Raw genomic sequence first — 20,582 nt, 5'->3', positions numbered from 1 at the left:
GTTACAAGTAGTTTCGATGCTCTGGTATTACGAATGCAAATTCCGTCTGTTTTGAACGTCTTAAATTGAAAGGGCGGTCACAAATTGGTCCATTTCACTCCTTGTCGACAATCACACAGCACCTGAGGTAACAAGCACATCTCGAGCCCCATTGTGCTCTCCATTGTTCATGCCAACTCAGTGTGTAAAACTCTTGTCGTCCAACTGCAAAACACTGGGACACAACAAGTTTCCGCGTCTCCATTGCACTGATCGTACTACGAAACGCTCCCCAAACTTGGCAATCACCCATGCAGATGACTTTTCCGACTTTACACGACGCTCACGCTAGTGACAGCCTTATTTACAGTTCGACGTCGCGCCAAAGCGAATGAGCACATTTCGCCTACGGCTTAGGCCGCTCTTCTAGTGTGGCTGCTCTGTGTCTGCAGGCAGCGAGGGGCTGCAAGCTTCCTGTGTTCGCACCTATATCACCTGTGCTTGCTTGTCAGAGACAGACTATCGCAAAACATACAACTCACTCCATGAATTGATTGCTACGGCATCTGTTATCAGCAGTCACAACCAGCAACACCAGTAGCAGCCGACTGCACGCAAAGAATGGGAACGTGCAGTGGGATTTACGTGAAATCGGCGCAAGGCAGATCTTTCCGACTTAGGCTTGAGAATCTTATGGGACCATTTGTACTGTTTCTAAATTAAGTGTAGGTGTGGGAGGAGGGTGCTTCCTGCGCACGAATAAAAGCACGCTCGCCAATTGTGGATGCTAATCGTTCGCTTGTATCTGCCTACACACCTCTGCCGGTTGGGAATTATTCCACTTGCATGGCAAGGTGCGCATGTAGGTGTGATAAAAATTCTGGAGGCGCTGGGTATCGATCCCAGTACCTCTCGCACGCTAAGCGAGCGCTCTACCATCTGAGCTACGCCCACCCTCCCGAGAACTAGTAGTGCTACATACAGTCATATCAACGTCACAGACCCTTGCACTCCCATTATTCCGCAGACAAACGCTACACTCTATGTATCAGTGAGGGTGTCTTTCAGGTTTCGTGCATTCTGTATCGAATCGTAGTTGGCCACAATGAAAGTGGCACCCATAACGTCGAAAATAGAGTTCACACACCGCTCTGAGTAAGACGAACGTGTTGTCCACCTCTAGACTTCAATGACGTTAAGCCGTGATACCTAAGACAGATCTGCACTCGATGACACCACGATAACAGCCGGTCCCCACACTTACATCTTGCTCTCCTTATGACAGTATACATCATATCAGCCTGTGACGCTGGTTTTGCAACTTCTTGCGTGCGTTTATATTCGCCGTGACCAACACTTACCATGCACTGACCACAAAACATGGAGGAGCCGGGGCTTGAACCCGAGACCGTTCACACGCTAAGCGAACGAACTGCCAACTGAGCTACAGCTACACACGCGACCAAGCCTGGCTATTCTCCATTCTTTGCGACTCTGATGTGCACGGACACGATGGTTGGTTGGTTTGTAGCGGCGAAGGTACCAGAATACAAAGGCGCGGACACGTTCATATACACAAGAGTTCCAAGTAGTTTCGATGCTCTGGTATTACGAATGCAAATTCCGTCTGTTTTGAACGTCTTAAATTGAAAGGGCGGTCACAAATTGGTCCATTTCACTCCTTGTCGACAATCACACAGCACCTGAGGTAACAAGCACATCTCGAGCCCCATTGTGCTCTCCATTGTTCATGCCAACTCAGTGCCTCGCTCTTTGCTACTGTGTAAAACTCTTGTCGTCCAACTGCAAAACACTGGGACACAACAAGTTTCCGCGTCTCCATTGCACTGATCGTACTACGAAACGCTCCCCAAACTTGGCAATCACCCATGCAGATGACTTTTCCGACTTTTCGCGACGCTCACGCAACGCTCACGCTAGTGACAGCCTTATTTACAGTTCGACGTCGCGCCAAAGCGAATGAGCACATTTCGCCTACGGCTTAGGCCGCTCTTCTAGTGTGGCTGCTCTGTGTCTGCAGGCAGCGAGGGGCTGCAAGCTTCCTGTGTTCGCACCTATATCACCTGTTCTTCCTTGTCAGAGACAGACTATCGCAAAACATACAACTCACTCCATGAATTGATTGCTACGGCATCTGTTATCAGCAGTCACAACCAGCAACACCAGTAGCAGCCGACTGCACGCAAAGAATGGGAACGTGCAGTGGGATTTACGTGAAATCGGCGCAAGGCAGATCTTCCCGACGTAGGCTTGAGAATCTTATGTGAACATTTGTACTGTTTCTAAATTAAGTGTAGGTGTGGGAGGAGGGTGCTTCCTGCGCACGAATAGAAGCACGCTCGCCAATTGTGGATGCTAATCGTTCGCTTGTATCTGCCTACACACCTCTGCCGGTTGGGAATTATTCCACTTGCATGGCAAGGTGTGCATGTAGGTGTGATAAAAATTCTGGAGGCGCTGGGTATCGATCCCAGTACCTCTCGCACGCTAAGCGAGCGCTCTACCATCTGAGCTACACCCACCCCCCCCATAAGTAGTAGTGCTACATACAGTCATATCAACGTCACAGACCCTTGCACTCCCATTATTCCGCAGACAAACACTACTCTCTATGTATCAGTGAGGGTGTCTTTCAGGTTTCGTGCATTCTGTATCGAATCGTAGTTGGCCACAATGAAAGTGGCACCCATAACGTCGAAAATAGAGTTCAGACACCGCTCTGAGTAAGACGAACGTGTTGTCCACCTCTAGGCTTCAATGACGTTAAGCCGTGATACCTAAGACAGATCTGCACTCGATGACACCACGATAACAGCCGGTCCCCAAACTTACATCTTGCTCTCCTTATGACAGTATACATCATATCAGCCTGTGACGCTGGTTTTGCAACTTCTTGCGTGCGTTTATGTTCGCCGCGACCAACACTTACCATGCACTGACCACAAAACATGGAGGAACCGGGGCTTGAACCCGAGACCGTTCACACGCTAAGCGAACGAACTGCCAACTGAGCTACAGCTACACACACGACCAAGCCTGGCTATTCTCCATTCTTTGCGACTCTGATGTGCACGGACACGATGGTTGGTTGGTTTGTAGCGGCGAAGGTACCAGAATACAAAGGCGCGGACACGTTCATACACACAAGAGTTCCAAGTAGTTTCGATGCTCTGGTATTACGAATGCAAATTCCGTCTGTTTTGAACGACTTAAATTGAAAGTGCGGCCACAAATTGGTCCATTTCACTCCTTGTCGACAATCACACAGCACCTGAGGTAACAAACACATCTCGAGCCCCATTGTGCTCTCCATTGTTCATGCCAACTCAGTGCCTCGCTCTTTGCTACTGTGTAAAACTCTTGTCGTCCAACTGCAAAACACTGGGACACAACAAGTTTCCGCGTCTCCATTGCACTGATCGTACTACGAAACGCTCCCCAAACTTGGCAATCACCCATGCAGATGACTTTTCCGACTTTTCGCGACGCTCACGCAACGCTCACGCTAGTGACAGCCTTATTTACAGTTCGACGTCGCGCCAAAGCGAATGAGCACATTTCGCCTACGGCTTAGGCCGCTCTTCTAGTGTGGCTGCTCTGTGTCTGCAGGCAGCGAGGGGCTGCAAGCTTCCTGTGTTCGCACCTATATCACCTGTTCTTCCTTGTCAGAGACAGACTATCGCAAAACATACAACTCACTCCATGAATTGATTGCTACGGCATCTGTTATCAGCAGTCACAACCAGCAACACCAGTAGCAGCCGACTGCACGCAAAGAATGGGAACGTGCAGTGGGATTTACGTGAAATCGGCGCAAGGCAGATCTTCCCGACGTAGGCTTGAGAATCTTATGTGAACATTTGTACTGTTTCTAAATTAAGTGTAGGTGTGGGAGGAGGGTGCTTCCTGCGCACGAATAGAAGCACGCTCGCCAATTGTGGATGCTAATCGTTCGCTTGTATCTGCCTACACACCTCTGCCGGTTGGGAATTATTCCACTTGCATGGCAAGGTGTGCATGTAGGTGTGATAAAAATTCTGGAGGCGCTGGGTATCGATCCCAGTACCTCTCGCACGCTAAGCGAGCGCTCTACCATCTGAGCTACGCCCACCCCCCCCATAAGTAGTAGTGCTACATACAGTCATATCAACGTCACAGACCCTTGCACTCCCATTATTCCGCAGACAAACACTACTCTCTATGTATCAGTGAGGGTGTCTTTCAGGTTTCGTGCATTCTGTATCGAATCGTAGTTGGCCACAATGAAAGTGGCACCCATAACGTCGAAAATAGAGTTCAGACACAGCTCTGAGTAAGACGAACGTGTTGTCCACCTCTAGGCTTCAATGACGTTAAGCCGTGATACCTAAGACAGATCTGCACTCGATGACACCACGATAACAGCCGGTCCCCAAACTTACATCTTGCTCTCCTTATGACAGTATACATCATATCAGCCTGTGACGCTGGTTTTGCAACTTCTTGCGTGCGTTTATGTTCGCCGCGACCAACACTTACCATGCACTGACCACAAAACATGGAGGAACCGGGGCTTGAACCCGAGACCGTTCACACGCTAAGCGAACGAACTGCCAACTGAGCTACAGCTACACACACGACCAAGCCTGGCTATTCTCCATTCTTTGCGACTCTGATGTGCACGGACACGATGGTTGGTTGGTTTGTAGCGGCGAAGGTACCAGAATACAAAGGCGCGGACACGTTCATACACACAAGAGTTCCAAGTAGTTTCGATGCTCTGGTATTACGAATGCAAATTCCGTCTGTTTTGAACGACTTAAATTGAAAGTGCGGCCACAAATTGGTCCATTTCACTCCTTGTCGACAATCACACAGCACCTGAGGTAACAAGCACATCTCGAGCCCCATTGTGCTCTCCATTGTTCATGCCAACTCAGTGCCTCGCTCTTTGCTACTGTGTAAAACTCTTGTCGTCCAACTGCAAAACACTGGGACACAACAAGTTTCCGCATCTCCATTGCACTGATCGTACTACGAAACGCTCCCCAAACTTGGCAATCACCCATGCAGATGACTTTTCCGACTTTACGCGACGCTCACGCAACGCTCACGCTAGTGACAGCCTTATTTACAGTTCGACGTCGCGCCAAAGCGAATGAGCACATTTCGCCTACGGCTTAGGCCGCTCTTCTAGTGTTGCTGCTCTGTGTCTGCAGGCAGCGAGGGGCTGCAAGCTTCCTGTGTTCGCACCTATATCACCTGTGCTTCCTTGTCAGAGACAGACTATCGCAAAACATACAACTCACTCCATGAATTGATTGCTACGGCATCTGTTATCAGCAGTCACAACCAGCAACACCAGTAGCAGCCGACTGCACGCAAAGAATGGGAACGTGCAGTGGGATTTACGTGAAATCGGCGCAAGGCAGATCTTTCCGACGTAGGCTTGAGAATCTTATGGGAACATTTTTACTGTTTCTAAATTAAGTGTAGGTGTGGGAGGTGGGTGCTTCCTGCGCACGAATAAAAGCACGCTCGCCAATTGTGGATGCTAATCGTTCGCTTGTATCTGCCTACACACCTCTGCCGGTTGGGAATTATTCCACTTGCATGGCAAGGTGCGCATGTAGGTGTGATAAAAATTCTGGAGGCGCTGGGTATCGATCCCAGTACCTCTCGCACGCTAAGCGAGCGCTCTACCATCTGAGCTACGCCCACCCCCCCGATAACTAGTAGTGCTACATACAGTCATATCAACGTCACAGACCCTTGCACTCCCATTATTCCGCAGACAAACACTACTCTCTATGTATCAGTGAGGGTGTGTTTCAGGTTTCGTGCATTCTGCATCGAATCGTAGTTGGCCACAATGAAAGTGGCACCCATAACGTCGAAAATAGAGTTCAGACACCGCTCTGAGTAAGACGAACGTGTTGTCCACCTCTAGACTTCAATGACGTTAAGCCGTGATACCTAAGACAGATCTGCACTCGATGACACCACGATAACAGCCGGTCCCCAAACTTACATCTTGCTCTCCTTATGACAGTATACATCATATCAGCCTGTGACGCTGGTTTTGCAACTTCTTGCGTGCGTTTATGTTCGCCGCGACCAACACTTACCATGCACTGACCACAAAACATGGAGGAACCGGGGCTTGAACCCGAGACCGTTCACACGCTAAGCGAACGAACTGCCAACTGAGCTACAGCTACACACACGACCAAGCCTGGCTATTCTCCATTCTTTGCGACTCTGATGTGCACGGACACGATGGTTGGTTGGTTTGTAGCGGCGAAGGTACCAGAATACAAAGGCGCGGACACGTTCATACACACAAGAGTTCCAAGTAGTTTCGATGCTCTGGTATTACGAATGCAAATTCCGTCTGTTTTGAACGTCTTAAATTGAAAGGGCGGTCACAAATTGGTCCATTTCGCTCCTTGTCGACAATCACACAGCACCTGAGGTAACAAGCACATCTCGAGCCCCATTGTGCTCTCCATTGTTCATGCCAACTCAGTGCCTCGCTCTTTGCTACTGTGTAAAACTCTTGTCGTCCAACTGCAAAACACTGGGACACAACAAGTTTCCGCATCTCCATTGCACTGATCGTACTACGAAACGCTCCCCAAACTTGGCAATCACCCATGCAGATGACTTTTCCGACTTTACGCAACGCTCACGCTAGTGACAGCCTTATTTACAGTTCGACGTCGCGCCAAAGCGAATGAGCACATTTCGCCTACGGCTTAGGCCGCTCTTCTAGTGTGGCTGCTCTGTGTCTGCAGGCAGCGAGGGGCTGCAAGCTTCCTGTGTTCGCACCTATATCACCTGTGCTTCCTTGTCAGAGACAGACTATCGCAAAACATACAACTCACTCCATGAATTGATTGCTACGGCATCTGTTATCAGCAGTCACAACCAGCAACACCAGTAGCAGCCGACTGCACGCAAAGAATGGGAACGTGCAGTGGGATTTACGTGAAATCGGCGCAAGGCAGATCTTTCCGACGTAGGCTTGAGAATCTTATGGGAACATTTTTACTGTTTCTAAATTAAGTGTAGGTGTGGGAGGTGGGTGCTTCCTGCGCACGAATAAAAGCACGCTCGCCAATTGTGGATGCTAATCGTTCGCTTGTATCTGCCTACACACCTCTGCCGGTTGGGAATTATTCCACTTGCATGGCAAGGTGCGCATGTAGGTGTGATAAAAATTCTGGAGGCGCTGGGTATCGATCCCAGTACCTCTCGCACGCTAAGCGAGCGCTCTACCATCTGAGCTACGCCCACCCCCCCCGATAACTAGTAGTGCTACATACAGTCATATCAACGTCACAGACCCTTGCACTCCCATTATTCCGCAGACAAACACTACTCTCTATGTATCAGTGAGGGTGTCTTTCAGGTTTCGTGCATTCTGTATCGAATCGTAGTTGGCCACAATGAAAGTGGCACCCATAACGTCGAAAATAGAGTTCAGACACCGCTCTGAGTAAGACGAACGTGTTGTCCACCTCTAGACTTCAATGACGTTAAGCCGTGATACCTAAGACAGATCTGCACTCGATGACACCACGATAACAGCCGGTCCCCAAACTTACATCTTGCTCTCCTTATGACAGTATACATCATATCAGCCTGTGACGCTGGTTTTGCAACTTCTTGCGTGCGTTTATGTTCGCCGCGACCAACACTTACCATGCACTGACCACAAAACATGGAGGAACCGGGGCTTGAACCCGAGACCGTTCACACGCTAAGCGAACGAACTGCCAACTGAGCTACAGCTACACACACGACCAAGCCTGGCTATTCTCCATTCTTTGCGACTCTGATGTGCACGGACACGATGGTTGGTTGGTTTGTAGCGGCGAAGGTACCAGAATACAAAGGCGCGGACAGGTTCATACACACAAGAGTTCCAAGTAGTTTCGATGCTCTGGTATTACGAATGCAAATTCCGTCTGTTTTGAACGTCTTAAATTGAAAGGGCGGTCACAAATTGGTCCATTTCACTCCTTGTCGACAATCACACAGCACCTGAGGTAACAAGCACATCTCGAGCCCCATTGTGCTCTCCATTGTTCATGCCAACTCAGTGCCTCGCTCTTTGCTACTGTGTAAAACTCTTGTCGTCCAACTGCAAAACACTGGGACACAACAAGTTTCCGCATCTCCATTGCACTGATCGTACTACGAAACGCTCCCCAAACTTGGCAATCACCCATGCAGATGACTTTTCCGACTTTACGCAACGCTCACGCTAGTGACAGCCTTATTTACAGTTCGACGTCGCGCCAAAGCGAATGAGCACATTTCGCCTACGGCTTAGGCCGCTCTTCTAGTGTGGCTGCTCTGTGTCTGCAGGCAGCGAGGGGCTGCAAGCTTCCTGTGTTCGCACCTATATCACCTGTGCTTCCTTGTCAGAGACAGACTATCGCAAAACATACAACTCACTCCATGAATTGATTGCTACGGCATCTGTTATCAGCAGTCACAACCAGCAACACCAGTAGCAGCCGACTGCACGCAAAGAATGGGAACGTGCAGTGGGATTTACGTGAAATCGGCGCAAGGCAGATCTTTCCGACGTAGGCTTGAGAATCTTATGGGAACATTTTTACTGTTTCTAAATTAAGTGTAGGTGTGGGAGGTGGGTGCTTCCTGCGCACGAATAAAAGCACGCTCGCCAATTGTGGATGCTAATCGTTCGCTTGTATCTGCCTACACACCTCTGCCGGTTGGGAATTATTCCACTTGCATGGCAAGGTGCGCATGTAGGTGTGATAAAAATTCTGGAGGCGCTGGGTATCGATCCCAGTACCTCTCGCACGCTAAGCGAGCGCTCTACCATCTGAGCTACGCCCACCCCCCCGATAACTAGTAGTGCTACATACAGTCATATCAACGTCACAGACCCTTGCACTCCCATTATTCCGCAGACAAACACTACTCTCTATGTATCAGTGAGGGTGTGTTTCAGGTTTCGTGCATTCTGCATCGAATCGTAGTTGGCCACAATGAAAGTGGCACCCATAACGTCGAAAATAGAGTTCAGACACCGCTCTGAGTAAGACGAACGTGTTGTCCACCTCTAGACTTCAATGACGTTAAGCCGTGATACCTAAGACAGATCTGCACTCGATGACACCACGATAACAGCCGGTCCCCAAACTTACATCTTGCTCTCCTTATGACAGTATACATCATATCAGCCTGTGACGCTGGTTTTGCAACTTCTTGCGTGCGTTTATGTTCGCCGCGACCAACACTTACCATGCACTGACCACAAAACATGGAGGAACCGGGGCTTGAACCCGAGACCGTTCACACGCTAAGCGAACGAACTGCCAACTGAGCTACAGCTACACACACGACCAAGCCTGGCTATTCTCCATTCTTTGCGACTCTGATGTGCACGGACACGATGGTTGGTTGGTTTGTAGCGGCGAAGGTACCAGAATACAAAGGCGCGGACACGTTCATACACACAAGAGTTCCAAGTAGTTTCGATGCTCTGGTATTACGAATGCAAATTCCGTCTGTTTTGAACGTCTTAAATTGAAAGGGCGGTCACAAATTGGTCCATTTCGCTCCTTGTCGACAATCACACAGCACCTGAGGTAACAAGCACATCTCGAGCCCCATTGTGCTCTCCATTGTTCATGCCAACTCAGTGCCTCGCTCTTTGCTACTGTGTAAAACTCTTGTCGTCCAACTGCAAAACACTGGGACACAACAAGTTTCCGCATCTCCATTGCACTGATCGTACTACGAAACGCTCCCCAAACTTGGCAATCACCCATGCAGATGACTTTTCCGACTTTACGCAACGCTCACGCTAGTGACAGCCTTATTTACAGTTCGACGTCGCGCCAAAGCGAATGAGCACATTTCGCCTACGGCTTAGGCCGCTCTTCTAGTGTGGCTGCTCTGTGTCTGCAGGCAGCGAGGGGCTGCAAGCTTCCTGTGTTCGCACCTATATCACCTGTGCTTCCTTGTCAGAGACAGACTATCGCAAAACATACAACTCACTCCATGAATTGATTGCTACGGCATCTGTTATCAGCAGTCACAACGAGCAACACCAGTAGCAGCCGACTGCACGCAAAGAATGGGAACGTGCAGTGGGATTTACGTGAAATCGGCGCAAGGCAGATCTTTCCGACGTAGGCTTGAGAATCTTATGGGAACATTTTTACTGTTTCTAAATTAAGTGTAGGTGTGGGAGGTGGGTGCTTCCTGCGCACGAATAAAAGCACGCTCGCCAATTGTGGATGCTAATCGTTCGCTTGTATCTGCCTACACACCTCTGCCGGTTGGGAATTATTCCACTTGCATGGCAAGGTGCGCATGTAGGTGTGATAAAAATTCTGGAGGCGCTGGGTGTCGATCCCAGTACCTCTCGCACGCTAAGCGAGCGCTCTACCATCTGAGCTACGCCCACCCCCCCGATAACTAGTAGTGCTACATACAGTCATATCAACGTCACAGACCCTTGCACTCCCATTATTCCGCAGACAAACGCTACACTCTATGTATCAGTGAGGGTGTCTTTCAGGTTTCGTGCATTCTGTATCGAATCGTAGTTGGCCACAATGAAAGTGGCACCCATAACGTCGAAAATAGAGTTCAGACACCGCTCTGAGTAAGACGAACGTGTTGTCCACCTCTAGACTTCAATGACGTTAAGCCGTGATACCTAAGACAGATCTGCACTCGATGACACCACCATAACAGCCGGTCCCCACACTTACATCTTGCTCTCCTTATGACAGTATACATCATATCAGTCTGTGACGCTGGTTTTGCAACTTCTTGCGTGCGTTTATTTTCGCCGCGACCAACACTTACCATGCACTGACCACAAAACATGGAGGAGCCGGGGCTTGAACCCGAGACCGTTCACACGCTAAGCGAACGATCTGCCAACTGAGCTACAGCTACACACACGATCAAGCCTGTCTATTCTCCATTCTTTGCGACTCTGATGTGCACGGACACGATGGTTGGTTGGTTTGTAGCGGCGAAGGTACCAGAATACAAAGGCGCGGACACGTTCATATACACAAGAGTTCCAAGTAGTTTCGATGCTCTGGTATTACGAATGCAAATTCCGTCTGTTTTGAACGTCTTAAATTGAAAGGGTGGTCACAAATTGGTCCATTTCACTCCTTGTCGACAATCACACAGCACCTGAGGTAACAAGCACATCTCGAGCCCCATTGTGCTCTCCATTGTTCATGCCAACTCAGTGTGTAAAACTCTTGTCGTCCAACTGCAAAACACTGGGACACAACAAGTTTCCGCGTCTCCATTGCACTGATCGTACTACGAAACGCTCCCCAAACTTGGCAATCACCCATGCAGATGACTTTTCCGACTTTACACGACGCTCACGCTAGTGACAGCCTTATTTACAGTTCGACGTCGCGCCAAAGCGAATGAGCACATTTCGCCTACGGCTTAGGCCGCTCTTCTAGTGTGGCTGCTCTGTGTCTGCAGGCAGCGAGGGGCTGCAAGCTTCCTGTGTTCGCACCTATATCACCTGTGCTTCCTTGTCAGAGACAGACTATCGCAAAACATACAACTCACTCCATGAATTGATTGCTACGGCATCTGTTATCAGCAGTCACAACCAGCAACACCAGTAGCAGCCGACTGCACGCAAAGAATGGGAACGTGCAGTGGGATTTACGTGAAATCGGCGCAAGGCAGATCTTTCCGACGTAGGCTTGAGAATCTTATGGGAACATTTGTACTGTTTCTAAATTAAGTGTAGGTGTGGGAGGAGGGTGCTTCCTGCGCACGAATAAAAGCACGCTCGCCAATTGTGGATGCTAATCGTTCGCTTGTATCTGCCTACACACCTCTGCCGGTTGGGAATTATTCCACTTGCATGGCAAGGTGCGCATGTAGGTGTGATAAAGATTCTGGAGGCGCTGGGTATCGATCCCAGTACCTCTCGCACACTAAGCGAGCGCTCTACCATCTGAGCTACGTCCACCCCCCCGATAACTAGTAGTGCTACATACAGTCATATCAACGTCACAGACCCTTGCACTCCCATTATTCCGCAGACAAACACTACTCTCTATGTATCAGTGAGGGTGTCTTTCAGGTTTCGTGCATTCTGTATCGAATCGTAGTTGGCCACAATGAAAGTGGCACCCATAACGTCGAAAATAGAGTTCAGACACCGCTCTGAGTAAGACGAACGTGTTGTCCACCTCTAGACTTCAATGACGTTAAGCCGTGATACCTAAGACAGATCTGCACTCGATGACACCACGATAACAGCCGGTCCCCACACTTACATCTTGCTCTCCTTATGACAGTATACATCATATCAGCCTGTGACGCTGGTTTTGCAACTTCTTGCGTGCGTTTATGTTCGCCGCGACCAACACTTACCATGCACTGACCACAAAACATGGAGGAGCCGGGGCTTGAACCCGAGACCGTTCACACGCTAAGCGAACGAACTGCCAACTGAGCTACAGCTACACACACGACCAAGCCTGGCTATTCTCCATTCTTTGCGACTCTGATGTGCACGGACACGATGGTTGGTTGGTTTGTAGCGGCGAAGGTACCAGAATACAAAGGCGCGGACACGTTCATATACACAAGAGTTCCAAGTAGTTTCGATGCTCTGGTATTACGAATGCAAATTCCGTCCGTTTTGAACGTCTTAAATTGAAAGGGCGGTCACAAATTGGTCCATTTCACTCCTTGTCGACAATCACACAGCACCTGAGGTAACAAGCACATCTCGAGCCCCATTGTGCTCTCCATTGTTCATGCCAACTCAGTGCCTCGCTCTTTGCTACTGTGTAAAACTCTTGTCGTCCAACTGCAAAACACTGGGACACAACAAGTTTCCGCGTCTCCATTGCACTGATCGTACTACGAAACGCTCCCCAAACTTGGCAATCACCCATGCAGATGACTTTTCCGACTTTTCGCGACGCTCACGCTAGTGACAGCCTTATTTACAGTTCGACGTCGCGCCAAAGCGAATGAGCACATTTCGCCTACGGCTTAGGCCGCTCTTCTAGTGTGGCTGCTCTGTGTCTGCAGGCAGCGAGGGGCTGCAAGCTTCCTGTGTTCGCACCTATATCACCTGTTCTTCCTTGTCAGAGACAGACTATCGCAAAACATACAACTCACTCCATGAATTGATTGCTACGGCATCTGTTATCAGCAGTCACAACCAGCAACACCAGTAGCAGCCGACTGCACGCAAAGAATGGGAACGTGCAGTGGGATTTACGTGAAATCGGCGCAAGGCAGATCTTCCCGACGTAGGCTTGAGAATCTTATGGGAACATTTGTACTGTTTCTAAATTAAGTGTAGGTGTGGGAGGAGGGTGCTTCCTGCGCACGAATAGAAGCACGCTCGCCAATTGTGGATGCTAATCGTTCGCTTGTATCTGCCTACACACCTCTGCCGGTTGGGAATTATTCCACGTGCATGGCAAGGTGTGCATGTAGGTGTGATAAAAATTCTGGAGGCGCTGGGTATCGATCCCAGTACCTCTCGCACGGTAAGTGAGCGCTCTACCATCTGAGCTACGCCCACCCCCCCCATAAGTAGTAGTGCTACATACAGTCATATCAACGTCACAGACCCTTGCACTCCCATTATTCCGCAGACAAACACTACTCTCTATGTATCAGTGAGGGTGTCTTTCAGGTTTCGTGCATTCTGTATCGAATCGTAGTTGGCCACAATGAAAGTGGCACCCATAACGTCGAAAATAGAGTTCAGACACCGCTCTGAGTAAGACGAACGTGTTGTCCACCTCTAGACTTCAATGACGTTAAGCCGTGATACCTAAGACAGATCTGCACTCGATGACACCACGATAACAGCCGGTCCCCAAACTTACATCTTGCTCTCCTTATGACAGTATACATCATATCAGCCTGTGACGCTGGTTTTGCAACTTCTTGCGTGCGTTTATGTTCGCCGCGACCAACACTTACCATGCACTGACCACAAAACATGGAGGAACCGGGGCTTGAACCCGAGACCGTTCACACGCTAAGCGAACGAACTGCCAACTGAGCTACAGCTACACACACGACCAAGCCTGGCTATTCTCCATTCTTTGCGACTCTGATGTGCACGGACACGATGGTTGGTTGGTTTGTAGCGGCGAAGGTACCAGAATACAAAGGCGCGGACACGTTCATACACACAAGAGTTCCAAGTAGTTTCGATGCTCTGGTATTACGAATGCAAATTCCGTCTGTTTTGAACGTCTTAAATTGAAAGGGCGGCCACAAATTGGTCCATTTCACTCCTTGTCGACAATCACACAGCACCTGAGGTAACAAGCACATCTCGAGCCCCATTGTGCTCTCCATTGTTCATGCCAACTCAGTGCCTCGCTCTTTGCTACTGTGTAAAACTCTTGTCGTCCAACTGCAAAACACTGGGACACAACAAGTTTCCGCATCTCCATTGCACTGATCGTACTACGAAACGCTCCCCAAACTTGGCAATCACCCATGCAGATGACTTTTCCGACTTTACGCAACGCTCACGCTAGTGACAGCCTTATTTACAGTTCGACGTCGCGCCAAAGCGAATGAGCACATTTCGCCTACGGCTTAGGCCGCTCTTCTAGTGTGGCTGCTCTGTGTCTGCAGGCAGCGAGGGGCTGCAAGCTTCCTGTGTTCGCACCTATATCACCTGTGCTTCCTTGTCAGAGACAGACTATCGCAAAACATACAACTCACTCCATGAATTGATTGCTACGGCATCTGTTATCAGCAGTCACAACCAGCAACACCAGTAGCAGCCGACTGCACGCAAAGAATGGGAACGTGCAGTGGGATTTACGTGAAATCGGCGCAAGGCAGATCTTTCCGACGTAGGCTTGAGAATCTTATGGGAACATTTTTACTGTTTCTAAATTAAGTGTAGGTGTGGGAGGTGGGTGCTTCCTGCGCACGAATAAAAGCACGCTCGCCAATTGTGGATGCTAATCGTTCGCTTGTATCTGCCTACACACCTCTGCCGGTTGGGAATTATTCCACTTGCATGGCAAGGTGCGCATGTAGGTGTGATAAAAATTCTGGAGGCGCTGGGTATCGATCCCAGTACCTCTCGCACGCTAAGCGAGCGCTCTACCATCTGAGCTACGCCCACCCCCCCGATAACTAGTAGTGCTACATACAGTCATATCAACGTCACAGACCCTTGCACTCCCATTATTCCGCAGACAAACACTACTCTCTATGTATCAGTGAGGGTGTCTTTCAGGTTTCGTGCATTCTGTATCGAATCGTAGTTGGCCACAATGAAAGTGGCACCCATAACGTCGAAAATAGAGTTCAGACACCGCTCTGAGTAAGACGAACGTGTTGTCCACCTCTAGACTTCAATGACGTTAAGCCGTGATACCTAAGACAGATCTGCACTCGATGACACCACGATAACAGCCGGTCCCCAAACTTACATCTTGCTCTCCTTATGACAGTATACATCATATCAGCCTGTGACGCTGGTTTTGCAACTTCTTGCGTGCGTTTATGTTCGCCGCGACCAACACTTACCATGCACTGACCACAAAACATGGAGGAACCGGGGCTTGAAACCGAGACCGTTCACACGCTAAGCGAACGAACTGCCAACTGAGCTACAGCTACACACACGAACAAGCCTGGCTATTCTCCATTCTTTGCGACTCTGATGTGCACGGACACGATGGTTGGTTGGTTTGTAGCGGCGAAGGTACCAGAATACAAAGGCGCGGACACGTTCATACACACAAGAGTTCCAAGTAGTTTCGATGCTCTGGTATTACGAATGCAAATTCCGTCTGTTTTGAACGTCTTAAATTGAAAGGGCGGCCACAAATTGGTCCATTTCACTCCTTGTCGACAATCACACAGCACATCTCGAGCCCCATTGTGCTCTCCATTGTTCATGCCAACTCAGTGCCTCGCTCTTTGCTACTGTGTAAAACTCTTGTCGTCCAACTGCAAAACACTGGGACACAACAAGTTTCCGCATCTCCATTGCACTGATCGTACTACGAAACGCTCCCCAAACTTGGCAATCACCCATGCAGATGACTTTTCCGACTTTACGCAACGCTCACGCTAGTGACAGCCTTATTTACAGTTCGACGTCGCGCCAAAGCGAATGAGCACATTTCTCCTACGGCTTAGGCCGCTCTTCTAGTGTGGCTGCTCTGTGTCTGCAGGCAGCGAGGGGCTGCAAGCTTCCTGTGTTCGCACCTATATCACCTGTGCTTCCTTGTCAGAGACAGACTATCGCAAAACATACAACTCACTCCATGAATTGATTGCTACGGCATCTGTTATCAGCAGTCACAACCAGCAACACCAGTAGCAGCCGACTGCACGCAAAGAATGGGAACGTGCAGTGGGATTTACGTGAAATCGGCGCAAGGCAGATCTTTCCGACGTAGGCTTGAGAATCTTATGGGAACATTTTTACTGTTTCTAAATTAAGTGTAGGTGTGGGAGGTGGGTGCTTCCTGCGCACGAATAAAAGCACGCTCGCCAATTGTGGATGCTAATCGTTCGCTTGTATCTGCCTACACACCTCTGCCGGTTGGGAATTATTCCACTTGCATGGCAAGGTGCGCATGTAGGTGTGATAAAAATTCTGGAGGCGCTGGGTATCGATCCCAGTACCTCTCGCACGCTAAGCGAGCGCCATACCATCTGAGCTACGCCCACCCCCCCCCCCCCCCCCCCGATAACTAGTAGTGCTACATACAGTCATATCAACGTCACAGACCCTTGCACTCCCATTATTCCGCAGACAAACGCTACTCTCTATGTATCAGTGAGGGTGTCTTTCAGGTTTCGTGCATTCTGTATCGAATCGTAGTTGGCCACAATGAAAGTGGCAGCCATAACGTCGAAAATAGTGTTCAGACACCGCTCTGAGTAAGACGAACGTGTTGTCCACCTCTAGACTTCAATGACGTTAAGCCGTGATACGTAAGACAGATCTGCACTCGATGACACCACGATAACAGCCGGTCCCCACACTTACATCTTGCTCTCCTTATGACAGTATACATCATATCAGCCTGTGACGCTGGTTTTGCAACTTCTTGCGTGCGTTTATGTTCGCCGCGACCAACACTTACCATGCACTGACCACAAAACATGGAGGAACCGGGGCTTGAACCCGAGACCGTTCACACGCTAAGCGAACGAACTGCCAACTGAGCTACAGCTACACACACGACCAAGCCTGGCTATTCTCCATTCTTTGCGACTCTGATGTGCACGGACACGATGGTTGGTTGGTTTGTAGCGGCGAAGGTACCAGAATACAAAGGCGCGGCCACGTTCATACACACAAGAGTTCCAAGTAGTTTCGATGCTCTGGTATTACGAATGCAAATTCCGTCTGTTTTGAACGTCTTAAATTGAAAGGGCGGTCACAAATTGGTCCATTTCACTCCTTGTCGACAATCACGCAGCACCTGAGGTAACAAGCACATCTCGAGCCCCATTGTGCTCTCCATTGTTAATGCCAACTCAGTATGTAAAACTCTTGTCGTCCAACTGCAAAACACTGGGACACAACAAGTTTCCGCGTCTCCATTGCACTGATCGTACTACGAAACGCTCCCCAAACTTGGCAATCACCCATGCAGATGACTTTTCCGACTTTACACGACGCTCACGCTAGTGACAGCCTTATTTACAGTTCGACGTCGCGCCAAAGCGAATGAGCACATTTCGCCTACGGCTTAGGCCGCTCTTCTAGTGTGGCTGCTCTGTGTCTGCAGGCAGCGAGGGGCTGCAAGCTTCCTGTGTTCGCACCTATATCACCTGTGCTTGCTTGTCAGAGACAGACTATCGCAAAACATACAACTCACTCCATGAATTGATTGCTACGGCATCTGTTATCAGCAGTCACAACCAGCAACACCAGTAGCAGCCGACTGCACGCAAAGAATGGGAACGTGCAGTGGGATTTACGTGAAATCGGCGCAAGGCAGATCTTTCCGACTTAGGCTTTAGAATCATATGGGAACATTTGTACTGTTTCTAAATTAAGTGTAGGTGTGGGAGGAGGGTGCTTCCTGCGCACGAATAAAAGCACGCTCGCCAATTGTGGATGCTAATCGTTCGCTTGTATCTGCCTACACACCTCTGCCGGTTGGGAATTATTCCACTTGCATGGCAAGGTGCGCATGTAGGTGTGATAAAAATTCTGGAGGCGCTGGGTATCGATCCCAGTACCTCTCGTACGCTAAGCGAGCGCTCTACCATCTGAGCTACGCCCACCCCCCCGATAACTAGTAGTGCTACATACAGTCATATCAACGTCACAGACCCTTGCACTCCCATTATTCCGCAGACAAACGCTACACTCTATGTATCAGTGAGGGTGTCTTTCAGGTTTCGTGCATTCTGTATCGAATCGTAGTTGGCCACAATGAAAGTGGCACCCATCACGTCGAAAATAGAGTTCAGACACCGCTCTGAGTAAGACGAACGTGTTGTCCACCTCTAGACTTCAATGACGTTAAGCCGTGATACCTAAGACAGATCTGCACTCGATGACACCACGATAACAGCCGGTCCCCACACTTACATCTTGCTCTCCTTATGACAGTATACATCATATCAGCCTGTGACGCTGGTTTTGCAACTTCTTGCGTGCGTTTATGTTCGCCGCGACCAACACTTACCATGCACTGACCACAAAACATGGAGGAGCCGGGGCTTGAACCCGAGACCGTTCACACGCTAAGCGAACGAACTGCCAACTGAGCTACAGCTACACACGCGACCAAGCCTGGCTATTCTCCATTCTTTGCGACTCTGATGTGCACGGACACGATGGTTGGTTGGTTTGTAGCGGCGAAGGTACCAGAATACAAAGGCGCGGACACGTTCATATACACAAGAGTTCCAAGTAGTTTCGATGCTCTGGTATTACGAATGCAAATTCCGTCTGTTTTGAACGTCTTAAATTGAAAGGGCGGTCACAAATTGGTCCATTTCACTCCTTGTCGACAATCACACAGCACCTGAGGTAACAAGCACATCTCGAGCCCCATTGTGCTCTCCATTGTTCATGCCAACTCAGTGCCTCGCTCTTTGCTACTGTGTAAAACTCTTGTCGTCCAACTGCAAAACACTGGGACACAACAAGTTTCCGCGTCTCCATTGCACTGATCGTACTACGAAACGCTCCCCAAACTTGGCAATCACCCATGCAGATGACTTTTCCGACTTTTCGCGACGCTCACGCAACGCTCACGCTAGTGACAGCCTTATTTACAGTTCGACGTCGCGCCAAAGCGAATGAGCACATTTCGCCTACGGCTTAGGCCGCTCTTCTAGTGTGGCTGCTCTGTGTCTGCAGGCAGCGAGGGGCTGCAAGCTTCCTGTGTTCGCACCTATATCACCTGTGCTTCCTTGTCAGAGACAGACTATCGCAAAACATACAACTCACTCCATGAATTGATTGCTACGGCATCTGTTATCAGCAGTCACAACCAGCAACACCAGTAGCAGCCGACTGCACGCAAAGAATGGGAACGTGCAGTGGGATTTACGTGAAATCGGCGCAAGGCAGATCTTTCCGACGTAGGCTTGAGAATCTTATGGGAACATTTGTACTGTTTCTAAATTAAGTGTAGGTGTGGGAGGAGGGTGCTCCCTGCGCACGAATAGAAGCACGCTCGCCAATTGTGGATGCTAATCGAACGCTTGTATCTGCCTACACACCTCTGCCGGTTGGGAATTATTCCACTTGCATGGCAAGGTGCGCATGTAGGTGTGATAAAAATTCTGGAGGCCCTGGGTATCGATCCCAGTACCTCTCGCACGCTATGCGAACGCTCTACCATCTGAGCTACGCCCACCCCCCCGATAACTAGTAGTGCTACATACAGTCATATCAACGTCACAGACCCTTGCACTCCCATTATTCCGCAGACAAACGCTACTCTCTATGTATCAGTGAGGGTGTCTTTCAGGTTTCGTGCATTCTGTATCGAATCGTAGTTGGCCACAATGAAAGTGGCAGCCATAACGTCGAAAATAGTGTTCAGACACCGCTCTGAGTAAGACGAACGTGTTGTCCACCTCTAGACTTCAATGACGTTAAGCCGTGATACGTAAGACAGATCTGCACTCGATGACACCACGATAACAGCCGGTCCCTACACTTACATCTTGCTCTCCTTATGACAGTATACATCATATCAGCCTGTGACGCTGGTTTTGCAACTTCTTGCGTGCGTTTATGTTCGCCGCGACCAACACTTACCATGCACTGACCACAAAACATGGAGGAACCGGGGCTTGAACCCGAGACCGTTCAAACGCTAAGCGAACGAACTGCCAACTGAGCTACAGCTACACACACGACCAAGCCTGGCTATTCTCCATTCTTTGCGACTCTGATGTGCACGGACACGATGGTTGGTTGGTTTGTAGCGGCGAAGGTACCAGAATACAAAGGCGCGGCCACGTTCATACACACAAGAGTTCCAAGTAGTTTCGATGCTCTGGTATTACGAATGCAAATTCCGTCTGTTTTGAACGTCTTAAATTGAAAGGGCGGTCAC

At 49.4% G+C, this 20,582-nt stretch overlaps 8 non-coding genes across 8 annotated transcripts; all 8 read right to left on the bottom strand.

The window, feature by feature from the left end:
• Positions 1 to 860: 860 nt before the first annotated feature.
• Positions 861 to 934, bottom strand: Trnaa-agc (transfer RNA alanine (anticodon AGC)). Its single transcript has one exon. It is a non-coding gene; the product is annotated as a tRNA-Ala (tRNA).
• Positions 935 to 2,449: 1,515 nt separating this feature from the next.
• On the bottom strand, positions 2,450 to 2,523 carry Trnaa-agc (transfer RNA alanine (anticodon AGC)). Its single transcript has one exon. It is a non-coding gene; the product is annotated as a tRNA-Ala (tRNA).
• A 1,515-nt stretch (positions 2,524 to 4,038) lies between these two features.
• Trnaa-agc (transfer RNA alanine (anticodon AGC)) lies at positions 4,039 to 4,112 on the bottom strand. Its single transcript has one exon. It is a non-coding gene; the product is annotated as a tRNA-Ala (tRNA).
• A 1,515-nt stretch (positions 4,113 to 5,627) lies between these two features.
• Trnaa-agc (transfer RNA alanine (anticodon AGC)) lies at positions 5,628 to 5,701 on the bottom strand. Its single transcript has one exon. It is a non-coding gene; the product is annotated as a tRNA-Ala (tRNA).
• Positions 5,702 to 7,205: 1,504 nt separating this feature from the next.
• Positions 7,206 to 7,279, bottom strand: Trnaa-agc (transfer RNA alanine (anticodon AGC)). Its single transcript has one exon. It is a non-coding gene; the product is annotated as a tRNA-Ala (tRNA).
• Positions 7,280 to 8,784: 1,505 nt separating this feature from the next.
• On the bottom strand, positions 8,785 to 8,858 carry Trnaa-agc (transfer RNA alanine (anticodon AGC)). The gene has a single exon. It is a non-coding gene; the product is annotated as a tRNA-Ala (tRNA).
• Positions 8,859 to 10,362: 1,504 nt separating this feature from the next.
• On the bottom strand, positions 10,363 to 10,436 carry Trnaa-agc (transfer RNA alanine (anticodon AGC)). Its single transcript has one exon. It is a non-coding gene; the product is annotated as a tRNA-Ala (tRNA).
• Positions 10,437 to 15,078: 4,642 nt separating this feature from the next.
• On the bottom strand, positions 15,079 to 15,152 carry Trnaa-agc (transfer RNA alanine (anticodon AGC)). Its single transcript has one exon. It is a non-coding gene; the product is annotated as a tRNA-Ala (tRNA).
• Between the last annotated feature and the right edge of the window lie 5,430 nt (positions 15,153 to 20,582).

Source organism: Schistocerca gregaria, unplaced genomic scaffold (genome assembly GCF_023897955.1).
Source record: "Schistocerca gregaria isolate iqSchGreg1 unplaced genomic scaffold, iqSchGreg1.2 ptg000156l, whole genome shotgun sequence".
Lineage (NCBI taxonomy): Eukaryota > Metazoa > Arthropoda > Insecta > Orthoptera > Acrididae > Schistocerca > Schistocerca gregaria.
This window is presented reverse-complemented; position numbering and strand designations above follow the sequence as displayed.